This window comes from Castor canadensis, chromosome 4 (assembly GCF_047511655.1).
Source record: "Castor canadensis chromosome 4, mCasCan1.hap1v2, whole genome shotgun sequence".
In the NCBI taxonomy this organism is placed as follows: Eukaryota; Metazoa; Chordata; class Mammalia; order Rodentia; family Castoridae; genus Castor; species Castor canadensis.
The window spans coordinates 100,686,187-100,708,074 of NC_133389.1; the positions used below are offsets into that span (position 1 = coordinate 100,686,187).

The 21,888-nt window shown below is 34.8% G+C and overlaps 1 non-coding gene across 1 annotated transcript; it reads left to right on the forward strand.

Moving 5' to 3' along the window:
* Positions 1 to 21,317: 21,317 nt before the first annotated feature.
* On the forward strand, positions 21,318 to 21,388 carry LOC141422986 (small nucleolar RNA SNORD66). The gene has a single exon (XR_012447665.1). It is a non-coding gene; the product is annotated as a small nucleolar RNA SNORD66 (small nucleolar RNA).
* Positions 21,389 to 21,888: the final 500 nt, after the last annotated feature.

Here is a 21,888-nt window from a genome sequence, read left to right on the forward strand (position 1 = left end):
GTTGGGATTACAGGTTTGTGTCACCATGCCAGCCATAATAAAGATAATCTTGTTCTATTTTCCCATCTGTTTAGTACAAGAAGAGAAAGTAATATTTTCCTAACCAAGAACAACTGCCCATGTATTTAAAAGGGCTTCTTGTTTTGGACTTAGCCATTATGACACTTCACATCATTATAGATTTTTAATAATGGATTTTGATAAAGGATGCAATTTTCAAGTAAGATCATTTATGTATGTTAGCACCTCAATCCTGGATTGCTACATATGTATGACACAGTTCTCAGTAGCAACTGTAACAGTGCAGGGTGCTAGTCCCACATCCATTTATTTATTTTGCCACTTTTAATTTTCTCTAAATGTTTATATGAAGATGGGAAGGGGTACATAAAGGAATGGGGCTGCAATCATGAGACTTTATGAGACAAAAACCAAAGCAGCAAAGTAGAAATGATTCAAAAGCAAATCTTTGAGAGAAAATCTATAAACCAGAAGAAAACAGGGCCTTGTGATCTGAGCACAAGTACAGGTAACAGACGTATTTCCTATGACACATTATTTAAGAGGACACTTGTTTCATGGTTACCAACACAGCTTTGCAGCCATGCTGCTTGGGTGGAGATTCTGGGGCTATCATTGGTTACCTGGGAAAGATTGGAGGCATTGCTTACTTCTCAGTGCCTATTTCCCATCATAACCTGCCTCATGATGGTTGCATGTGAAGATCTCAGAACAGTCCTCAACAGGAGGCATCATGGAAATATGGAAGCATGCAGCTTATCATATAAAACAGGATGCCTTTAAGAGTGAAAGGAGGTGACAAAGGCATTATAAATTATGTTATTTCTAAAAATTTATTTATTGATGACATAAACCCATTGCACACCTGCAATCCCACCACTCAGGGGTCTAAGGCAGAAGGATCACTAGTTTGAGACCAGCCTAGGTTACATATTAAGTACAAGGCCTGCCTAGGCTGTATGGTAAGGCCTAGTTTTTAAATAAATTAATTAAATAAACCCATAAATTTGTTCACTTTTTCAAGAGTAAACTTGATTCTGAAAGATAAAATAACAGATTCATACACAAAATGTTTTTTTCTATTGATATTATGGAGGAAAATAGAATTTTTATTTTTGGTACAATTTCATTTGTCTTAATTAGTTTGCATAGTTTGTTTCTGTTTTTGTGTTATTGGTTTTGGTGTGTAGAACATATTTTGTTTTTTCAATGTATTTTCATTTTTATTTTTTAAAACATCTTCTTTAATGTTTAATTACATTCCATAAAATTCACCTATTTTAAGTGTACATTTTATTGTTTTGAATAGATTTACTGGGTTATGCAAACATAACCGCAGGGGTTTTCTGTTTTTAACTTTATAAAAATAACATCAAATTTCTTCCAAGTTCTTTTTTACATTTATGATTAGTTTGCAATTACTGATGTACTCAATGGACTCTTATTTGTACTTTACTTTTTTCTTGCAGTGCTGCGGATCAAATCCAGGGCCTTCCACATGTTAGGCAAGTGTTCTACCACTGAACTACTTCCTCAGTGATGGATCATAATATTTTTAAATGTGAAAATGATCAGTTAACAGATGCTGAAGTACCTAGTAAGCTCACAGAAAATTATACTAAGGGGAAGATGTCCTCAATTCTATTTCTCTTTAAAATGTATGTAAAAATATTTACATAAAAGTGTGACAGAATGAGTTGAGAGTAGTGGAAGGTGAGCAGAATGAAATATTAAACAAATTATTAAAAAATTTTGGCAATGTTGCCAGCAATGTTCTGCTCCAGCACTATTCCATAAAAATATAATGCCACATGTCTTTCTTTAACTTTTCTAGTAGCCATGTTAAAACATAAAGTTACACAAGGGGAAAACAATAAAAAATGTGTACATAGTCCTGTCTAAATATTTTCACGGGTACTTTCTTTTTATTTCATTTGCTTTTTTCCACCATTTTATATATATCACCTATTTTTATAAGACATAAATTTTCAGATATTTATGATTATTTTGAATGCTTTGCCATCTTTAAGTCTATAAAACTAGATATTTGCAAATTTTTAAAATTGGCATTTAATAGTGGTATGGAGGGGCACATTGTGATATTTACATATGTGCTTATAATATATCTTAGTTAGATTCCCTCTTCCATTGTTCTCCCTCCTCCCCCTTACCCCCTTCTTAGAACAATTTCAACAGGTTTCATTCTTGTATTTTCATATATGAGTAACAAAATGCAACCACCATATTCACTCTCATTTATGCTTTCCTCATGCCCTTATTACCCAATCCTGGTAGACATGTTTTACCCTCCTGTCCTTCATTGTTTAGAAAGTGTACTAATAGTTCAAGGGGGTTTCACCTGGATGCTTCAGGCCTGTATATATTGGACTTTAATCAAATTACCCCTCTCTCCATTACTTACTAAGTCTCTATCACCATGCTCACCTAATATTCAATGGCTTACAGTACAGTGTACCATATACACTTTTCATTTAAAATAAGAAACTCCCAAATTTTTCCTCCACATATCAAGGTTTGCTGCAGGGCAGTATCACAATTTTCTTAATTTAAATTTCTCTATTTCCCTATTGCTATTGTAAAGATAAGCATTAATTTCTTTCTGTTTGCAAGACTCTTTTCCATTACACTATTCAATAAAATGTTTCAAAAGGTGATAATTTTTGGTGCTACATTTTTTCAGTGCTCTATTAAGATTTTTCTAGTGATTCTCAACACAATGGTATAAAAATTGTAAAACAGTGTTAATTCCATTTTAGAATACTTAGGTTTACATATTAAGCAGTCCTTCAAAGTTTCAAATATTTTAAAAATCCAATTGTTAATGGACAATGAAAAGAAAATGTATACAGTACCATTTTGATTTTTAAAAATATTATTCACTATCATTTTGTCACATAATTATTTTTCAGTCAGTCCTGCTATATAGAAATTTAAAAATGGTAAGTTCTGACACCATAAACTTCTATTTTTATTGGAGATTTTCAGTCTTAAAACAAAAGTGCAAATTACACATGCACCACAGCCAATTCCAAGTGAATTCTCTTTCAGAGATTTTCTAACTTAACAAGAGTGTTTTTTAGAATGAAAATTTTCTTCACCCATATTTACATTCATATCTATATTATACCTACATATTTACGTTTGCAAAACAATTTTATCTTAAATTTTAAATGTTAATTTTGATCTTCATTTCATTTCAGAAAAGTGAACTGCCTTAAACTTAACTTTGATTTCATAAGTGCTACAAAAATATTGAACTATTATTCAAATGGACTTGTTCATATGAAGCATCTGATAAAAGGAACATAACACTAATGTCATTTACAAAGTCCACTGTGAATAGAGACAATACATCAGCAGTTATCACCTTCATTTTTGCATGTGAACAACAATATTTGGACTTGGACATGGACAAAATTAATGAAAAACATTAATTTTACCTGAATTAAAAGCCTTTCTTTCAGAATAATATGCAAACCTACTTTCTTTAGTTGTGTTTGTTAAATTATCATCTTTGGCACAATCATCTATAAACAACTGCTTAGTTTGAAGAAGTCACTGATACTTCAAAGAGTTGTATATCATATTTCATGTGTTTAATGTATAGTGACTGTCCTATAGAGGGTCATAAATATCAATCAACATTTTCTACAATAGTTCATTTTTCTTGGAAAGCAAAGATTTAATATGTTTCATCAAAAAAATTTTTAATTTTTTTCATGCAAAAGAAAATATAGGCCAAAAAGCCATATAATATTTATTTATAGATATACAAAATGCAGTAAGTAATAAAGCCTCCATCGAATAACATTTTTACTACTCTATAATCTCAGTGGCTAAGTGGTTAAAAGGTACAATCTGACCAGACCATTTTGACTTATGAAACTTAGTTGTAATGCGTTGTTTAAAATTTAAAAGTCTAGGAAAATGCTAACTGGAAGAAGGGACAAGTATGAGTTTGGGCTTTCTGTGCAAACTTGTGATCTGATCCCCTTATATGAAAAGTCATTGCTATTACTGTCTGTTCAAGTGAACAATGCAAGTGTCGAAGGGAGAATCTCAAATTGCATGATCACAAACACATTTTCACATAACCTTCTTTGATATTGATGTGTGTGTAGGCAAACATCAAATTTCAAATTAATTTAGAACTGGTATGAAGCTCTCCACTAAGTTTAACTTGTCTTTCTCCCTAGTCACTCTCTATTCTTCATTCTGTTATTTAAAAATACAATTAAGGATAAGTCTGCATATTTTGTAGCTTTTGAGCATAGGCATTCAGAGATTTAGAATTTTGCCTTTTTTACTCTGTGACATTATGTGTAGAATGGTGCAAACAGGTGGTGCTGACGGTGCCAGTTAAGGAGTTAATAAGCAAGGAAAAACTATAGCTAATCTGGATTGAGCATCACAGGATGGATTATATTAAGTAGTATTTGTTGAGTACAGCTGTAAGCAAAGTGATACCCAGTTTTTCTGATACCTATGGTGGCCCTGGTTCAATTTTGTCATCTCTACAACTGAACTCTTATTTTTCTCTTAAATTGACATGAATATCCTCATGATAGTTTGAAAGGTCTATATGGAATTGAGAAAGTTTGTAGATATCCAATTGCATTAGGACATCTGTCACTTTAGAGAAAACATGTTTGCTGTAAAAAACATGATTTGGTCCTGATAAATAGTTAAGATGTTTGACCATTAATATCTCTATGTTTTCCTTTATTTTTATTCCCACTTGCACTGATGAGGAAACTGAAATGCAGAAAATCCAGAGTGAATTCCATCAGGCCACACAGGGAGGCCTGATATAGCCAGTAGAGTCGTTATGAAATCCAGACTGTCAGATTAATGTTCTATCAGCTAGACCTCCATGTGAGTTTCACGTAGGTAGGAATAGCTCTCTCTAAAATGCTCATAAAGCAAGTCAGTGCAATGTTTCATTCCATGTGATTTCCAATTTGCAATGCAAACAATTGCCAATTTGTTTGACTTGTATTTATAATTATTTCCTTGTGAATTACTCATCACTAAATGCTTTATAAATATTTTCTCTTTCTTTCCAATGTCTATGGAATGATCACAGCATAGAAAATGTTGGCTTTCAAGGATTTATTAATATCTCCTTTGAAATGACATGTAACTGTAAGATAGAATAAAAGCACTTTAAAAACCAATTTTGAATTTGAATTCCCTCTCAGACAATGGCTAATCTGATGTGCTTAATAAGATGAACTACATAGTGACTTTTATTTAAAGGATTCATTATATAAGAAGTAGAAAAGTAAATATGCACACTTGAGCTTAGTTGAGCACAGTCTTGCCATCAGCTCCATCTGATAGATTTTTAGACCTCACTAAGTTTGTGTAAGCTCAAGGCATCTCCTTGTCTGCATTACTGAATCTGGTTTCACTTTTGCCGATAATGAAGAAAACAAGCTGATGATCGCAATATGGTAACATGCATCACATGCTTATCATAAACTCAAATTTTAAATCTACACGAAGAACTGAGCCTATTTTTTTGAAAATGAGAACTAAATCAAAGTACTGTATAGATGGTAAAATAAATATCCCTTCACTCAGAAATTTAACAAACGCAGTGTAGAATGTAGATCTCAGTAACCTGATTCATAATGTCTTGAATCCCTGCTTGGAACCACGTCAGTGTCAAATAAATGTTAAAGAAAGAAAGCAGCAGCTCTGCCCCCTTTTGTTTTGATCCTGGTTGCTATCAGATCGCAATAGTATAATGTAGTTTTTAGTCTTTCCTGTGTAAAACTTGATATGACTTTAAACTAGTCCAAATATTAAAAAGTGCAGAATTTTAAAAACCCAAAATTCAAAGTTGGTAAATAGTGACAGCAATCCCTGTAAGCAAGGAAAATTAGAGGATATTCAGAAAAGTAACCTGTTTATTAAAGGGCCATAGGATTGACTTATAAGTAAAGATCAAAGAAAAAAACAGAACGCTGATATGTTGCTGGACAAGACTGTGGTAAGCCAAAGCTTTAACAGAAATATGAATGGTATGGGTAAAATATTTTCACATTTTAATGCAATTGAAGAAAAAAATGAGTCCCTACTATATGCTAATAAATATCATTAGGTGAAGGATATAATAATCTGAAGGCAAGTTCTCAGCTTTAAGTATTATTTAAAATGTCATCAAAGAAGGTTGTTTAAAGTGGATGTGGCAATAGTCCAAAGGATGGAGAATCTTAAAAATAATTATTCAACTCAATTCCTACTTTTCCCTCAAAAATCTTAAAACTGGAGAGAGAGGAACAATTTGGATACCAAAGTCCCCACTCCATTTGCCAACAAGAGACTCATTTTGTGTGACAGATGCTGAAAGGAGTAGGGAGGGAGGCAAGATAACTGAAAAACCCTTTGCTATCTGAGAGAGATTAAAAGGAGAAGTGAAGAGTATCATGCTGATTTCCATTTTCCCTTACCTGATTCTTCCTGCCATTTCATTGGTTAAGTTTTATAGGTTGCAAAACTGGCATGGAAGAGGTATGCCTGTCAGCTGTTCACGATGCAGAATCTTGAAAAGGTCAGGGTGGTAGCAGTATGACAGGCCATGTAAGTCATTTGTGCCTTATAACTCATTTGTAAGTAGAATGAGAACGAGTGCAAATTAACGTAAACTCTGCCATCAGACCTTTGAAAACATGTTAGTTATATTGAAAGCTAGGTTTTACTCTCTAGGAAGACAAATAGATATTCCTCATAAACATGTTACCTTCCTTAGGAGCACCAAAAATGGAAAATAGATTCATTTGCTGTGAAAAGGCTTAAGGAAACGATATTGGAAGCTGAAAGAAAGTTGGTAGGGGAAATGATAAGCAATAAAATTACCCATACAGTTTCCATATACTTTTAGGTTTTGTTCAGTGTTATTTTTTTCTGAACAGTAAAAAAAAAACATAAAACTTTTCAAGTCATGTAATTTTAAGGAATAGTAAAAAAAAATTATCCAGTAAAACAATATATTTGGCTTTTCGTAGTTTTATAGTGATGGATCTGCTTATTGTGGAGCCTTGTCTTGCTTTAAAATAAGCATATTTTTTACTATTAATCAAAGATTTTTCTCCTTTTATTTTCATTTTTGCATTTGCTTACATGCATGTACATTGAAGAGAAACTAGCCCACATAGAGTACATTCATCAGTACTAAAATACTAAAGTAAGTCGTAGAACATGCTACAGGTGAATGTTATGGAGTGGTGAAAGAGTTAATTATTCATAATGCCTTTCCCCCACCCCAGACATCCCACTGTGCCTCTGTTATACACTTAGGCACAGTTCCTAATGGCAAAATCTATTAGAATGAATAATATTCTCCTGAGAGAAGGTGGTAGAAGTCTTGTCACTTGAGATATTTAAAACTGCACTGGATAAAGCACTAGAGAGCTTTGAGTGCTTGGGCTCCAACCCTCAGGACAGAACGCATGACCTAATGGGTGTTTTCCATCCCTTAATGTCTCTGATTCTTTGGGTGTTTTAATAGCTACCTAATTTTTAAGTAGATGAGCAATAGTCTATTTTTTAATGGAAATCTAGTTTGGTCTATAAAGTGTCAAGACAGAGGTGACAAGGCAAACCACAAGGGAATGGAGGAAGCCTCCTGGAAGTTTAATTGATTTGGAGAAGGGTTGAGCAAATACAACAGTGTATTAGGGTTTAGCAAATGCCTCGACCTTTTTTTTTTTTCAAATGTTTTCAGTTCAAGGAAACCCAAAACACATTTGGCTAAACACTTTTTCCTTAATTTTCAAACCCATGTGTATTTCAAGGGAAATTTAATACATGTGTTTCTGATTCATTTACACTTAGCTCATCAAAATGTGGTTTCGTAAGACCCATTTGATGTCTAAGAAGCCTTGTGAGCTTTTTCATAAGCTTTTTTTTTTTTCTTTCAACCAGGAAGTTGCATTTTGCCAAGAGTCAATGGAACTTCAACCAGAAAAGAGTTAGTTTTGTTTGGGATCTTGGAATCCTCAAAGGTGGTGGGAGCTAGTGAGCAGAGAAGGGAGAGAGACATTTATTCAAATAGTATGAACATCCCCTTTTGAATGTGTTATCCATTCAGATGATGGGAAAATTTATTTTCTTAGTTTATAGTAAATAAATTCATGAAAATCTTGCTGAACATACAGGGCAAATTATATTATAGGATAAGATATTTTCATGTGATTTGTTAACTGTCCACTATTGTGTGTTTGGGTGATGAATAATAAGGGCAGTAGTACCTCAGAACTGACTCAGGGGGCATTTAGACTGGCCATTTCTGTATATTATGAGAAAATAAAGAAAGCCCTCTGCCTAGTTTTTGCTGCTCTGTGCACAGCACTGTTTCTTCAAAGAAGAAGTAAGACAAAAAGACTTAGTGAATGTGCTGATTCAGGTGCACACAATCCCCTATCTCATTGCTGGTGTTCTGAAGAGCATCTGGGGTAAGGAAACTTGCATCCGGTCCATCCGTCAGGAGTCCATGAGAAAGCCAGAAACATTTGCACCTGCAGGATGAATTACATCTTTGGTGAGTGTGGGAAGCTACATCATGAGACAGCTGAATGGCTGACAGTCCCTTTCCTCAAGCTCCTACTGCACCGTCTTTTTTGTACCACCGTCTCTTTTCCTACTCCTTCATCTCCCTTTTCCCCACCTTTAGACAATCACCACTAGATAACGGAACAAATGTGGCACATTCATCCAAGGATGGGTTGACATGGATTACACATTGCTTTCATTTGGTTGTTCTTTGGATGAATTCTTCATTGAGAATAAGATAATGAAAACCATACGGTCACTGAACACAAAAATCTGCCGTTACTTTGGCTGTTCCCTTTGCAGCCCATTTCATTTTATAAAGGCTGGTCCCTGAGTTTACTTCTTTAAGAAGTTCCCAACCAGGTGGAATCCTGCCCCCTATGGGTTTTCATAATTCAGCAAATACTGCCAATTTTGTCCTTGCCTGTCACCTGTACATCAGAGAACCCATTTGAATGTAATATCTCTCAATAGCCTTGTATAGCTCTAGAAGCTTGGCCTTTTAAGTATTTGCATGAGTTTTGTTCTGGGACATTCACTGTTGGAGTCAACAGCAGAATAGGTAATAACTGAGAATTAAGAGAATGTTGGAAGTTTTTAAACTCCCATTGCCCTCAAATTTTGAATCACTGCCTAAGGAAATGAATATTCTGTGATAGAGACTGAAGGTGAGTTGTACTTTTATTTCTGGGTAGAACTTTGACAGTATAAATCAGAATTATAAATTTTTAACTATGGCAGCAAGTTCAGACTACAGGTGTGAGGATGAAGAATAATTCATTGGTTCAAACTCCCATACCAGTGGATGAAAAGCCTCAAAGCAGTAAAAATACAGATGAGGTGCCTGGAATATGAACAAAAGAAGTGTATTTTCACTTTGTAATTTGTCACTTGTTTTATACAGACACTAAAAAGTACTATAGAAATATTAAATTCATTTCTGAAAACACAAAGATAAAAACAAATGTTTAAAATTTTTTTATAATTCTCTTAAAATTGGCTGGGAAGACTGTGTGAAAAATGTCTGGGAAAACACAAAACTTATGAAAATAGCCAATCTATTATGACTAATGTCATTTCCTTTCTCAAAGATGTTCAATGAAGACTAAAAATTGCAGTCAATGCACAAAATGTAACTCTGACACATCTTTCTAATGCTGGAGAAATAGTGTTAATTTCTATTTCAGTACAAACCTATGTTTTGGTATTAATTATCAGAAATCTTTGTTATTATTGATAAAATAAGACAAACCACTTAATGTTGGGAGTATAAAAATAGAAGCAAAGTAACTAATAAAAATACATGCATTACTACCATATTTTACACTGCTGAAAGATGGAAATGAATTTAGAATAGTTTGGTACAAACTCTTAATTTTGTGGGTAACAAAACAACAACAAAACCCAGAAAGATTAAAAGACTTCTTCATGTTCTGGCTTATATCAGATTAAATAAACTCAGCTCAGTGTTATTTTAATAATAAACAAAATTTCAGAGGTAGAGGTGAGGCTTTTGGGAAATTATTAGAACATGAATTCTCTGACCTCATCAATAGATTAATCCATTGATGGGTTCATAACTTTATGGGCTATTGGGAGATGATGGAAGCTTAGGAGGTGGAACCTTCTTGAAGGGGGTGGGGCCTTGGGGGCTATCACTTGTTCCCAGCCTCTCCTTCTTCTTCTCTTTCTCTCCTGCCATGAGGTGAGCAACTTTTACCATAGAGCTTCAACATGTTCTATCCACCACCATGTTCTGCCTTGTTAAAGGCCCACAGTGATTGAGCCAAGGGACCAAGTACAACTGAAACTGTTAGCCAAAATAAATCTTTCCTCCTTTACGTTGATTTTCTCTGGTGGTTTATTGCATTGATTTAAAATTGGCTAACACAGGTAGAGGGATACCTTGAATTTGAAAATTCTCACTAGGTAAGAAATTCTAGTACATAGAACAGATTAAAGAAGAACTCACTGATTGAGGTAGAGTTGGGAGTCCCAGAACCTCATCTACCTGTACTCTCACCTTACCTTCAGAAAGTCCTCTTAGGTACCCCAGAAGAACACCAACATTTCCTTAGCACAATGTCTTAAAGCCACCAATATCATCTCCAATGGTGGTGAGTAGATCTCAAAATGATTTGCAATGACCCTTCAAAGGATTAAATATATGGTGGCTTAAGTGACAAAAATTAATTTTTTCACAACTTTGTAGGTTATAAATCTGAGACTAAGGCATAGGCAAGGATGGGTTCTTCTGGGACTCTTTCCTTGCCTTATTGATGGCTGTTTTCTCCCTGTCTCTTCACATTGTTTTCCCTATACTTGTCTGCCTCATCATCTCTTTTTTCAAGGGCACCAGTCATATTGAATCAGAGCCTACCCTAATCCCATTTTAACTTAACTACTTCTTGAAGGACTTTTTGTCTTAGTCCAGTTGGGGTGCTATCACAAAATATCTTGTACTGGATGATTTGTACCAGCAGACATTTATGGTTCACAGTTCAAGAAGCTGGAAAGTCCCAGGTCAAGGCACCAGGAGACTCAGTGTCTGTTGAAGTCTTGCTCCTTTCCGCAAAGATGCTGTCTTCTTATTCCTTCCTCACATGGAACAAGGGAAAAGCAGGTCTCCTTTGGCTTCTTTTGTAAAGACTTAAGTCCATTCATGAGCACAAAACCTTAAGATCTAATCACTTTCTAAAAGCCCCATCATCTAATACTCTGACTGTGACAATTAAATTTCAACATACAGATTTGGGGGAAACACAAATGTTCAAATAAGAGTAGCGTATGTCTTAATGTAGTCACATTTTGGGATACAAGAGGATAGGATTTCAACATGATTTTTGGGGGAGTGTGCATAATTCAGCCCATAACCCTCATTTTCCTATATTCATGCATATGTATAATTTTCTCCTCTTGAGAATGGGTGAGAAATTGTTTTTAATCTCTGGAATAAGGCAAATGTGATAGGAATCATTTCTGTGATATCATTATATGGCATAATAACCTGTCAGTCCTTCTAGTAGACTAACTCTTGAGACTTTCTCTCCTATTGGCTCTAAAATAGCTAAATGGCCATATTAGCAGGTCACATAACTTCAGAGGAACTCAGAGGGGGTCCTGCCAATAACCAGCAAGAAGCCAGCTTCCTTAGCATTATAGTTATGAAGGAAATGAAATGAATTCTGCTAACAACCTGAGTGAGCCTGGAAGCAGATTTTTACTCAGTTAAACCTCCAGATGAGAATCCCAGTCTTGGCCAACACCTCCATTAGAGACTTGCAGAGCTGTGTGCTTGGACTTCTGACAAACAGACACTCTGAGGTAATAAGCATGTGTTGCTTTGAGCCACTAGTGTTGTTGTCATTTGTTACATGTCATCGAAAAGTAATGTCTAAATATCTGAGAGTGGCTTTGGAACCAAACTGTGGATGGAGGTAGGAGGAATTTTGATAAATCTGATAAAGAATGTATGGTTACCCTCAAAAAATCCTTAGAAGAAATCTGGACATTAGGACATTGTTGGTAAGGGCTGGAAGTGAATTGAGAAGCATGTTATTGGAAATTGGAAGAAGAGGGATACTTGTAAAAGAGTGGAAAACAATATAGCAAGACTGTCTCCAGTACTTATACAGAAAGTGGGATGAGTAAGTGATGAGTGTGGCCACTCACTGATTCAGCCGATAAGCCTTGAAATCCAATCAAGAAACCAATCATTTGTCTAGCTGCAGTTCCAAGAAAGGGATGAAAGTGCTACCTTATTTATTCTTATTGATGATAGTAGTGATTCTTAGGAGAGGAACATGATTAAAAGGTTAAGCATTCAGTAAAAAAACAGGCTTTTCCAGAGACTAAGGGTATTCCTCCCAGATTCTCAGCACCAAGGTATAAGGATTCTATTAAGAAAAGTGTAGCCTGGCCCAAAAGACCAAAAATCGTATGTTCTCCCTCATATGTGGACATTAGATTAAGGGCAAACACAACAAGGAGATTGGTCTTTGAGCACGTGATAAAGCGAGAGCACACAAGGGAGGTATGAGGCTAGGTAAAACACCTAAAAAACTAGATAGCATTTGTTGCCCTCAAAGCAGAGAAACTAAAGCAGATACTTTAAAGCAATTGAGGCCAATAGGAGAAGGGGACCAGGAACTAGAGAAAAGGTTAGTTTGAGAGAAATTAACTTAGAAGGTAACACACATGTATAGGAAATCAATGCGAGTCAACTCCCTGTATAGCTATCCTTATCTCAACCAGCAAAAACCTTTGTTCCTTCCTATTATTGCTTATACTCTCTCTTCAACAAAATTAGAGATAAGGGCAAAATAGTTTCTGTGGGGTAGTGAGGGAGAAGAGGGGGAAGGGGGGGAGGGAAGGGAGGGGGCTAGGGAAAGCGGGGAGAAATGACCCAAACACTCAATGCACATATGAATAAAATAAAAATTAAAAAAAGAGAAGTGGAATATGATTTAGCCATTTTATCACAATGCATAGGTAGTGAAGACATTTTCTCAAAGAAAGATCTGTGGGGCTGGTTTTTGTGTAATGGAGTGAACCCTTATGAAAGACAAGAGACTCACAAATTACTTGAGATAATTGTTTAAGGCACTGCCAGTTGGACTAAAAAGGACAGAGAGTAGGGTATGGAAGGAGGCTGTCAATCCCCCAAATTCTTCTGTCAGGACATGCTGATAGAGCTGCTCAGCAGCTACCTTTTAAGAAAAGAAAAGTGTGACTAAGAAAGCACATACATAAACCCAGAGAAGGAGAGTAGTGTCACCAAGAATTATTTCCAGGCTTTGAAACTAAGTCATGAAATGAAATATTTGCCTGCCTACAACTCACAACTGCCATGGACCAGAGACTTCTTTTTAGTTTGATTTTTTTCCCCCTTTTTGAATTGGATGGTAAATAGATGTTATTTTTGATCTATCCCTCTAACTCATATTGAATTTTGGTTGGAAGATAATTTATGTTTTTCATTTCACATTATCAAGGTCATAAATGGAGAGGAATTATGTCTTAGAAAGCTAGCTATATTTAACAGATGTTTGCCAGAAATCCCCTAGTTACATGAAACTGATTTAATGATGAGATTTTGAATTTTGGGGGAATAAGACCCTGGAAATTTGGGAATGAAGTTATTTTCCATGTGGGAGTGGACATTAATCCTTGGTGACCAGAGGGTAGATGATGGTCAACAGAAGTTAAAGTGACCCTAACCATCCCCATGGTCATGCCTTTGAATAACTTCCTCCCCTAGATTGTGGGTGGGACCTGTAACTTGCTTCTAACTAATAGGATATATACAAAGTGATAGGATGTCACTCCCAAGATGATGTTATTTTGTGTAAGAATCATCTTGCTAGAAATCTCTCTTTATGTTGCCAGCCTTGTAGAAGCAATCTGTCCTGAGTTTTACAGTCACATGGAAATGAATTCTGTCAACAGTCTGGATCAACTTGTAACTTGACCTGTCCTTAGGCAAGCCACTACTTAATAAACATTTGTTTGTAAATCTCTTCCTATGCCTCTCCCCTGTATTAGACATTTGTGGTTAAAACAGGAGTTTGTAGGTTTTTGAAGTTAGAGGTTATGGTGGCTATCTTTATTACCTCTTGACACTTAATAGAGATAGTGGAACTTAACTGAGTGAAAAAATAAGATCAGAGTTAACTTGTTCAATGTCCCAAATCTTTCTTCTCTACTAAACAACTTAGTTTATTTTTACACTGCCTCTTACATGCTTATAAGATGAGTACTCTAGTTCCAAGTATAAAATGGAGATAAAATAACATTGCAAAGCAGATGGTGAACTTCTTTTTTTTGTTTGTTTGTTTCTTTTTATTGGCAAGGAAGCCACCAAGATAATCTCTTCGCTTGTGTCAGTTTTGGGTCACGTGCTTGCTATAAAATCGTTCCCTGGCAAGCTGAAAGTCCAATCTCACCCTACTAAGACCGTTTGTGATGTTCCTGGTCACTGGGGAAGAGTTGGGCACACATGGGTGAAGTTGGGACCTACCAACATGGGAGAAAATGCTAACTCATTGTTATTTAGACAAATGATAGTATCTTTGAGAACATAGCACAATTTTATAAGTGACTATAGTAAAAGATGACTGAAAAATCTGAATTGTCATTGAATACCTCCTATTGACAATATTCTGGTAGCTAGAGATAAAACTGTGACAAAACAGAATTTTCTTTTGCTACTATGAAAAACAATGTCACATACTGGTGAGTGTGAAAGATAACATTTATGATGAAGAGTGATTTGGTCAGGGTGTGGGAAAGCTGCTTTATGTTGGGTGGTCATTGACTGCACTGGATTCTCTTTATGGAAATATTGTCTTTCTTTTTCACATTGTTCAAAATTCCTTCAACCTTTCTTAGTCTTCCTTCTCAGTCATATTGGGATTTCTTGCAATCTGCATTGCTCTATGTTCTTCCATAGACTTGCTTCTCTCCTCATAAATATGATACACATAGATCACTATAGACATGGATAACTAAAAGCCTGTTAGACAGTTTTTTGTGGTACATAAAAAGTTTTGTACTTTGAAGTTGATATTTTTGAAATTAGGCAAAAAGGTAGAGAGAGAGAGAGAAAGAGAGAGGGAGAGAGAGGGAGAGAGAGACAATTGAATATTTCACTTCAAACAATGTGATCTGACATCTATAGCTACTCAATAAATAATTATGGATAGATTAAAGAATATATTTTAAGAGGAAAGTAGAGAAAATATAAAATAATGGTCACAAACTCTAAAATATAGATACATACTGATAAATGTCTAAAATTTTTGATTTGGTCATTTTTTTAACATCCAAAAAATATTTAAGTGCATATTATATACAAGTAGTATGACTTTTTTCAAAGTGAAAATTTTATATTCAACAATATAGAGATTATTGATTCTCTTTAGACTTGAGATAAAGAGATAAACACTTTTGTTTTGTGGTATAGTCTTGGTCAGTTATAAGATTAAAAATAAATAAATAAGCAGGGGGATTTTGAAATTTGGGCATAAGAGACCAACATACATTAGGATAAAGTAGATTTTTTAGGTTATGATTTATGAGCAAGAAAGATAACTCAAAATTTTTGAAATATCAAAAGAAATATGAAACTGAGGAAATTACATTCTTACATTTTTTGAGTATAAAGAGTAAGAAAAATGATTCAGACTTCTAAACTTCCAGCCAAGCTTCCCAAGGGTCAGACATTTTTATTAAAAGGAAAAAAAAACCTCACACAATATAATAAATCCATTATTCTTTCATTTTGCAAAATGTCAAACTCCATGTGATCCTTTTAATTTCTATGGGTGTTCTAAACAGATCATATCTAGAGATGGAGCTCATGCACAGCATGGCAAGTATGGATCAGAACATGCATAAAAGGCACCAGAACTTGAGCACACATAGACACACACACTCCACTACCATCACGTATCACAAGCTATTTAACCTGACATAATAATAAAGTGAACATTTTCTGATGAATTTCTCCTATCTCACATATCTATTTTTACCCAGTTTGTTTTGAGACCATGATTTTTGTGTCTGAAGGATACAGATATCATGATATATCTGTGCTGCTCTTTCACCTCCTGGAGCTGAATAAAGGTCATGAACAGTGCAGTACTTATTTCTGGAGTAGCTAAATTGATGTGATTTTCTGAAGTTGTTGATGAGAGTAAGACAACAGGATGGGGAGATTGGATAATTTCATCTGAAATGTACAGCAGCTTTTTGTCTCTTCTCTGCCTGCTCAAAGCTGAAAGTCATTTATTTACTCTCATTTTAATAGTTGAGATTTTGAACAATTATTTGATCAGTGAATAAACTGATCCACCATATGTGTTTAAAAAAGAGAAGCAAAAATGATACCTGTTGAAACTGTTCCAGTAATCAGGGGAGGGGGGATGAAAGAGTGGTGGAGGGGGTGAATTCAAGTATGATATATTTGATACATTGTAAGAACCTTTATAAATGCTACAATGTATCCCCACCCAGCACAACAATAAAGGGAAAAAAAATTAAAGAAGGGAATTAAACTGCATAACACCTCCTGGAAAACTAAAATCTTACCTGCCACAAAAGCAGTTTTCTCTTTTGTGCTTATCAAAAGTATGTGGACTTCCTTTTTCATTTTTCTCTAAGTCTACCTAGAGTGGTCTAAAGGTGAAATGCCTGAATATTAAGCCCTAATCAATCATTGTACACACACTAATTACTTTCTGTCCTCCCCTTTCCTTGTCATCATGGTCCAAAGCAGGTTTTTGAGACTGAATACATTCATCTGAGCCGTTGGCTGCTTCACGCCACTGCATCCGCATATGATGTGCCTGATCCCAGACCCCTGGAGAAAATTTGTGTGTGCATACTGTATGTGAACTTTAGTTAAATAAATAAACATGTGAAACAGCTTCCAGATAATTGAAAGCGAATGAAGGAGGGAGCAAAAGGAAAACAATTTCTCTAGGGATAAGCGACTAAAGTGGCAGGTGTGATTAAAATCCATATGATTTATGGGTAGGTGGATTACTAACATGACAACCCTGTTAGTATTTGTTTGTTTGGGGCATTTGACAATAAAGTTTTGTTGTGTTGCTGTGGGTTTTGTTCAGGAGTTAGCCACTCAGGAATTCCTAGTGCCTGACTGAACAGTAATTTAGCAAGCTCTCCTGTGCTCTTTTCCTGTCAGCATTAACATGTCAATTCATTTTAATAGTCTGGGCATGCTCAGTGGGCATGCACTTTCTCAGTGGGTAACCCATGAGCCCACCCCGTGGTGCAGAAATGTGTTATAGCTTGTCTCAGACCTTGGAGACTTCTGCAGGTTTATTTTCATTATGGCTAAGTATATTTGTTAAAACAAAGACAAAATAATATATAAAATCAAGACCCTAGCAAATGAAGTAGGTTATGTATATTTGATTGGTAATTTAAGCTCTTGCAAAGATCAGGTTGCACAATCTTTACACAAAATTATTAGATGGCAGAGCATGAAAATGTGTGGTTGTCATTGCTTCTAGTGTTTGGAAGATGTGATATTCCGTCACAATGGAGATTTTCTGTAATCATGATTAATAGTTGAAGTGGCTTTATATTAAAGAGAATTTGCCTACAATCTTTCTCATTAAAGTGTTTTCAAATGGACTTTTATCTAATGTTCTGTCCATAGGTAAGTAGGTGAATGAATAAAGAAAAAAGAAGTACCTAAATAAATAAACACTCAAATCAAAATACTAATTAGGTGTCATAGTGGTTCATAAACTGTCCCTCAATTGTTAAACTAGGTTTCAATTTGCATCCAAATAAGAGATATGTTAGGAAATACCTTGTCAGATAGAAAGGAAGTGAAATAAGCAAAGAAAAAGGAAAAGAAACATAAACTACACACCTAAAGCATAATTTGGCACAAGATTGCACAAAGTTAATAGTGTATGCCATTTTTACAAATTACTGCTTAAAAATAAGCCTGAGTTCATTGGAGGGTGAGTTCAATGCGGCTAAAACATTTGTGTTGTACTATTGACATATTTTGCTTATCAGAATTTCTAAAATTGATGAACAATTCTATAATATAAAGAATAATGAAAAAAGTTGAAAGAAAGGTATCAGGATAGAGAATCACATGAGTGTTTCCTTTGAATGCTCCATTTTATTTTATCTTAATTTTTGCTTTTCCTCTCATCCTTCTCCATTTTTTTGGCTAGGAGGGGGTAACTGGGGTTTGAACTCACGGCCATGTACTTTCTAGGCAAGCACTTTGCCACTTGAGCCATGCCTCCAGATCTTTTTTCTTTAGTTATTTTTTTGGCTTTTTTCCCAGGCCACCCTTGTACCATGATCCTCTTATCCACTCCTCTCATGTAGGTTGGATTTTGGACATATATCACCACACTAGGCTTGTCCTTCATCATAAAGTCTCACTAACTTTTTACCTAGATGACCATGAAAGGGAATTCTCCTATGTCTGCCTCTCTAGAAGCTGGAATGTGAGCCACCACTCCCAGATCAACTCTTTTTCTTTAAACTTGTGTAAAATTTTTGCCTATTCAATGATATAAGGGCAGTAAGTTTAATGTGTTTAGGCTTATCTAAACAGGTAGGCATTTATACATCATTACATGACAGCAGAATTCTAGTTAAAAATCTAGCTTTGAGCACAGTGATGTATTATTACACCTCAGGTATATTTTTGTGTCCAACTAAACAGTCTTTGGAATAACTTAAAAGAAATGTTTTTGGAAGTTATCTCATACATAGAACTTTTAGAAATTTTTGGCACAAATCTTCAGAATGTTTTCCAGTGTCATAGTTTTCATTTTCCCTCTTTTTAGATTTAACCATGGAATTCTACCAGTTGCCCTTTGGTAAGAGTCCTTTTAACACTTCAAATCATCAATGATTGGAAATGTAGACCTAAGATATTTAAGCAATAGTAACTTAATCCTAAATAATTGTGATAATATTTTTACTAAATACAATTATTCATCATCAGAAAGTTATAACTATCATGCTTTTTAAGTTCTAAAAATATTCAGTAAACTCAGGAAGTAGCTGCTCTAAAATGCTTATTCAGGACAGAGAAAATATTTTCCTTACTCTATCTAAAAGGAATTGTGGAAAGATAGAGGATAATAGGAAGGGATACAGAGGATATTAGATGGGTGTGAAGGCAGAGGTCAGCACAGATGGAGTGGCTCCCCTTCCTGAGATGATATCTGGTGGGCTTTCCAGCACTGTGCCTAATCCAGCCACCTCCAGCGTCCTGCAGCCGCTCTTCCTCTCATTGTATGCAGGAGCCTGTGCAATGTGCAAACCTATCTGTATGCACAGACATTCCCCTTAAGTGAGTTAGAGAAAAGAAAAATGAAGGAACAGAAAATATTTCTTACCTTCTGAATGTAAAATAATACCCACTTTTATGATTCCTCTAAAGTTTGCATAGTGAGAAAAATTGAGTAGCATTTAGTCTTTTTGTTGAAATGAAAAATGATATTTGCGTCTTGATGTAGTGAATATGCCTTAACTTATGAAAGCTTTGCTCATGTAAAATACAGTAGAAAAAAATATAGTGCTTTCAGATTGTCAATGAGAGGTACTCCATTTTTATGATCCAGTCTCCTTACACATTCACTAATATTATTATGGAAAAATAATTATCATTTTAATAAAACAAATTAGAGAATAAATTCTGTCTGTGTTCACTATACAATGGATTACCTGGTAGCAATAAATTCCCTGGCTCATGTTTCTACTCAAATATAGCACTCTCAATGTTTTTGTAAATTAAATTTTTGTAGATAGTTTGATAGTTTATGATTTACATAATTTATGATTAATAATGTTTGTTAACAAAACTTCAAATCTCTATCTCTTGCTTTCTCTTACATCCATATAAACCCAAACACAGCACATGCTCTCTCACTCTTTTCAAGTTCATTTTAATCTAATAAAAATTATTTTCAGGGCATTCCACCATAATGTATATGGAATAAATACCAAATTTTAATCAATTTTTGGAATTATTTTGAATGGGACTTTAACATAAGAACTAATAAAATGCAGCCCTTAAATGTTCAATAGCCAAATATACTACCTAATCATTTTATTTTTATGGTGTTAAGTGTGGGAATAGTTATTATTTCCTTTAAATAACTTTGTCAATTTCTTTTAATCTTTGGATTTATGAGTTCCTTTTTTTACAGTGAATCTACTTTTCAAAGGATTATTTATACTTGGAAAACTTTTCAAAGGAATTCTGCATGATTCATTTTCATAGTACTTAAGCCAAATGAGTAAATCATATACTAATGACTGTAGCATCTTTGTAGTTCTTTTTAAATATGGATGAAATATGAGTTTTCTTTCAAGGTGCAAAATGTCATTAAGGGCTCAGGTGGTTAAAATCAACATGAAAAATACATGCTGCATTTCCTCCCTTAAATGCTCTACTGTAATCAGATTTCAAGACATCTTACCTACCTCACTTACAGCTTTATGGAGATTAATTAGTTTTTAGATCACAGTCACATGATCTTTTCTGACTGTCATTTAGCTGGCTGACTAGACCTGTAAGCTGCCTCATGCCCCAAAGGACAGATTAAATTTTAGCATTGTTTGTCTTCTTTCTTTGACTTAGAAGTGAATTTTTAAAGTTACAGTGTAATTGTATATTATTGTTAATTAGAAATTTATTGCTACCGTATTTTGAGAAAAGTAAATATTTAAATAATTAAAATGTAAGTAAAATGGGTGTTCCAATAGTTTACAGTAATGTAGTACTGTGATAGCTAAAAACAGTTTTTTTTTTTAAAATTATGATATATATACTACAAGCATTAAAATCAGTTTTCTACAATGAACTTGTATCTCGCAGTGGAGGTAACCCAGCTGTCCTGACTGGTCAGCTTTTTTCTGGTTTTTTTTTTTGACAGTCTCACTGTGCAACTCCCTCTGGCCTTAAACTCCCAGTCGTCCTGCTTCAGCCTCTCAAGTGCTAGGATTACAGATGTGCATCACCATGCCAAGTCTCCCAAAAACAGCTTTATAAGTTTAAAATGAATAGGGACTTTTCAAAAATTACTTAGGAATTTCCCAAGTAACAAACAAACAAAAAGTTATAATTTGCCAAAGTAGCAAAATTTCTACTATAGGTTTTTTTTTAAACCTTATTTTAAATGTGCTAATCCTTAATAATATATTTCCTATGAAAACTCTTATTATTTACTTCTCTGACTGAGAGCTGCTGATGGAGCTGAGGATTTAAATGGAAAGGCCAGAGTCTCAGTTTATATGTTAGCCTTTTTGGTCATGGCTTCCTAATCGGGAAAAAACAAAATAAGAAAACATTGACAAACTACTTCAATATGCTTTACAATATGTGATTAAAGAAAGAAGAGAAACCTTGTCTGCTACAGTTGTTAAAACATTGATATTTCTAGCTGGGGTCCTAATTAAGGTGTAATGAGAGATTTGAAGTGCAGCGAATTCCCTTCATTCACGTCACTAAACCAATGAACCACAACTACACATAGAGTTTCAAGGAGACGTAGTACCCAGTGAAATATTTATCACATAAGTCCTGAGCACTTGGTTCAGAGCTGGAAGCACCGGGGCGTAGACACACGGAAAACGTGTGACTGCCTGACTGCAATTTGACTGCAGATTTCCTTTCATGGATACTTAACAATAAACAGTCACTTCACATAGGAGGCAACTCTGTTCTACAAGCACATGGAATTTCCTAGCCTTTGAATGAAGACACCATAGGGT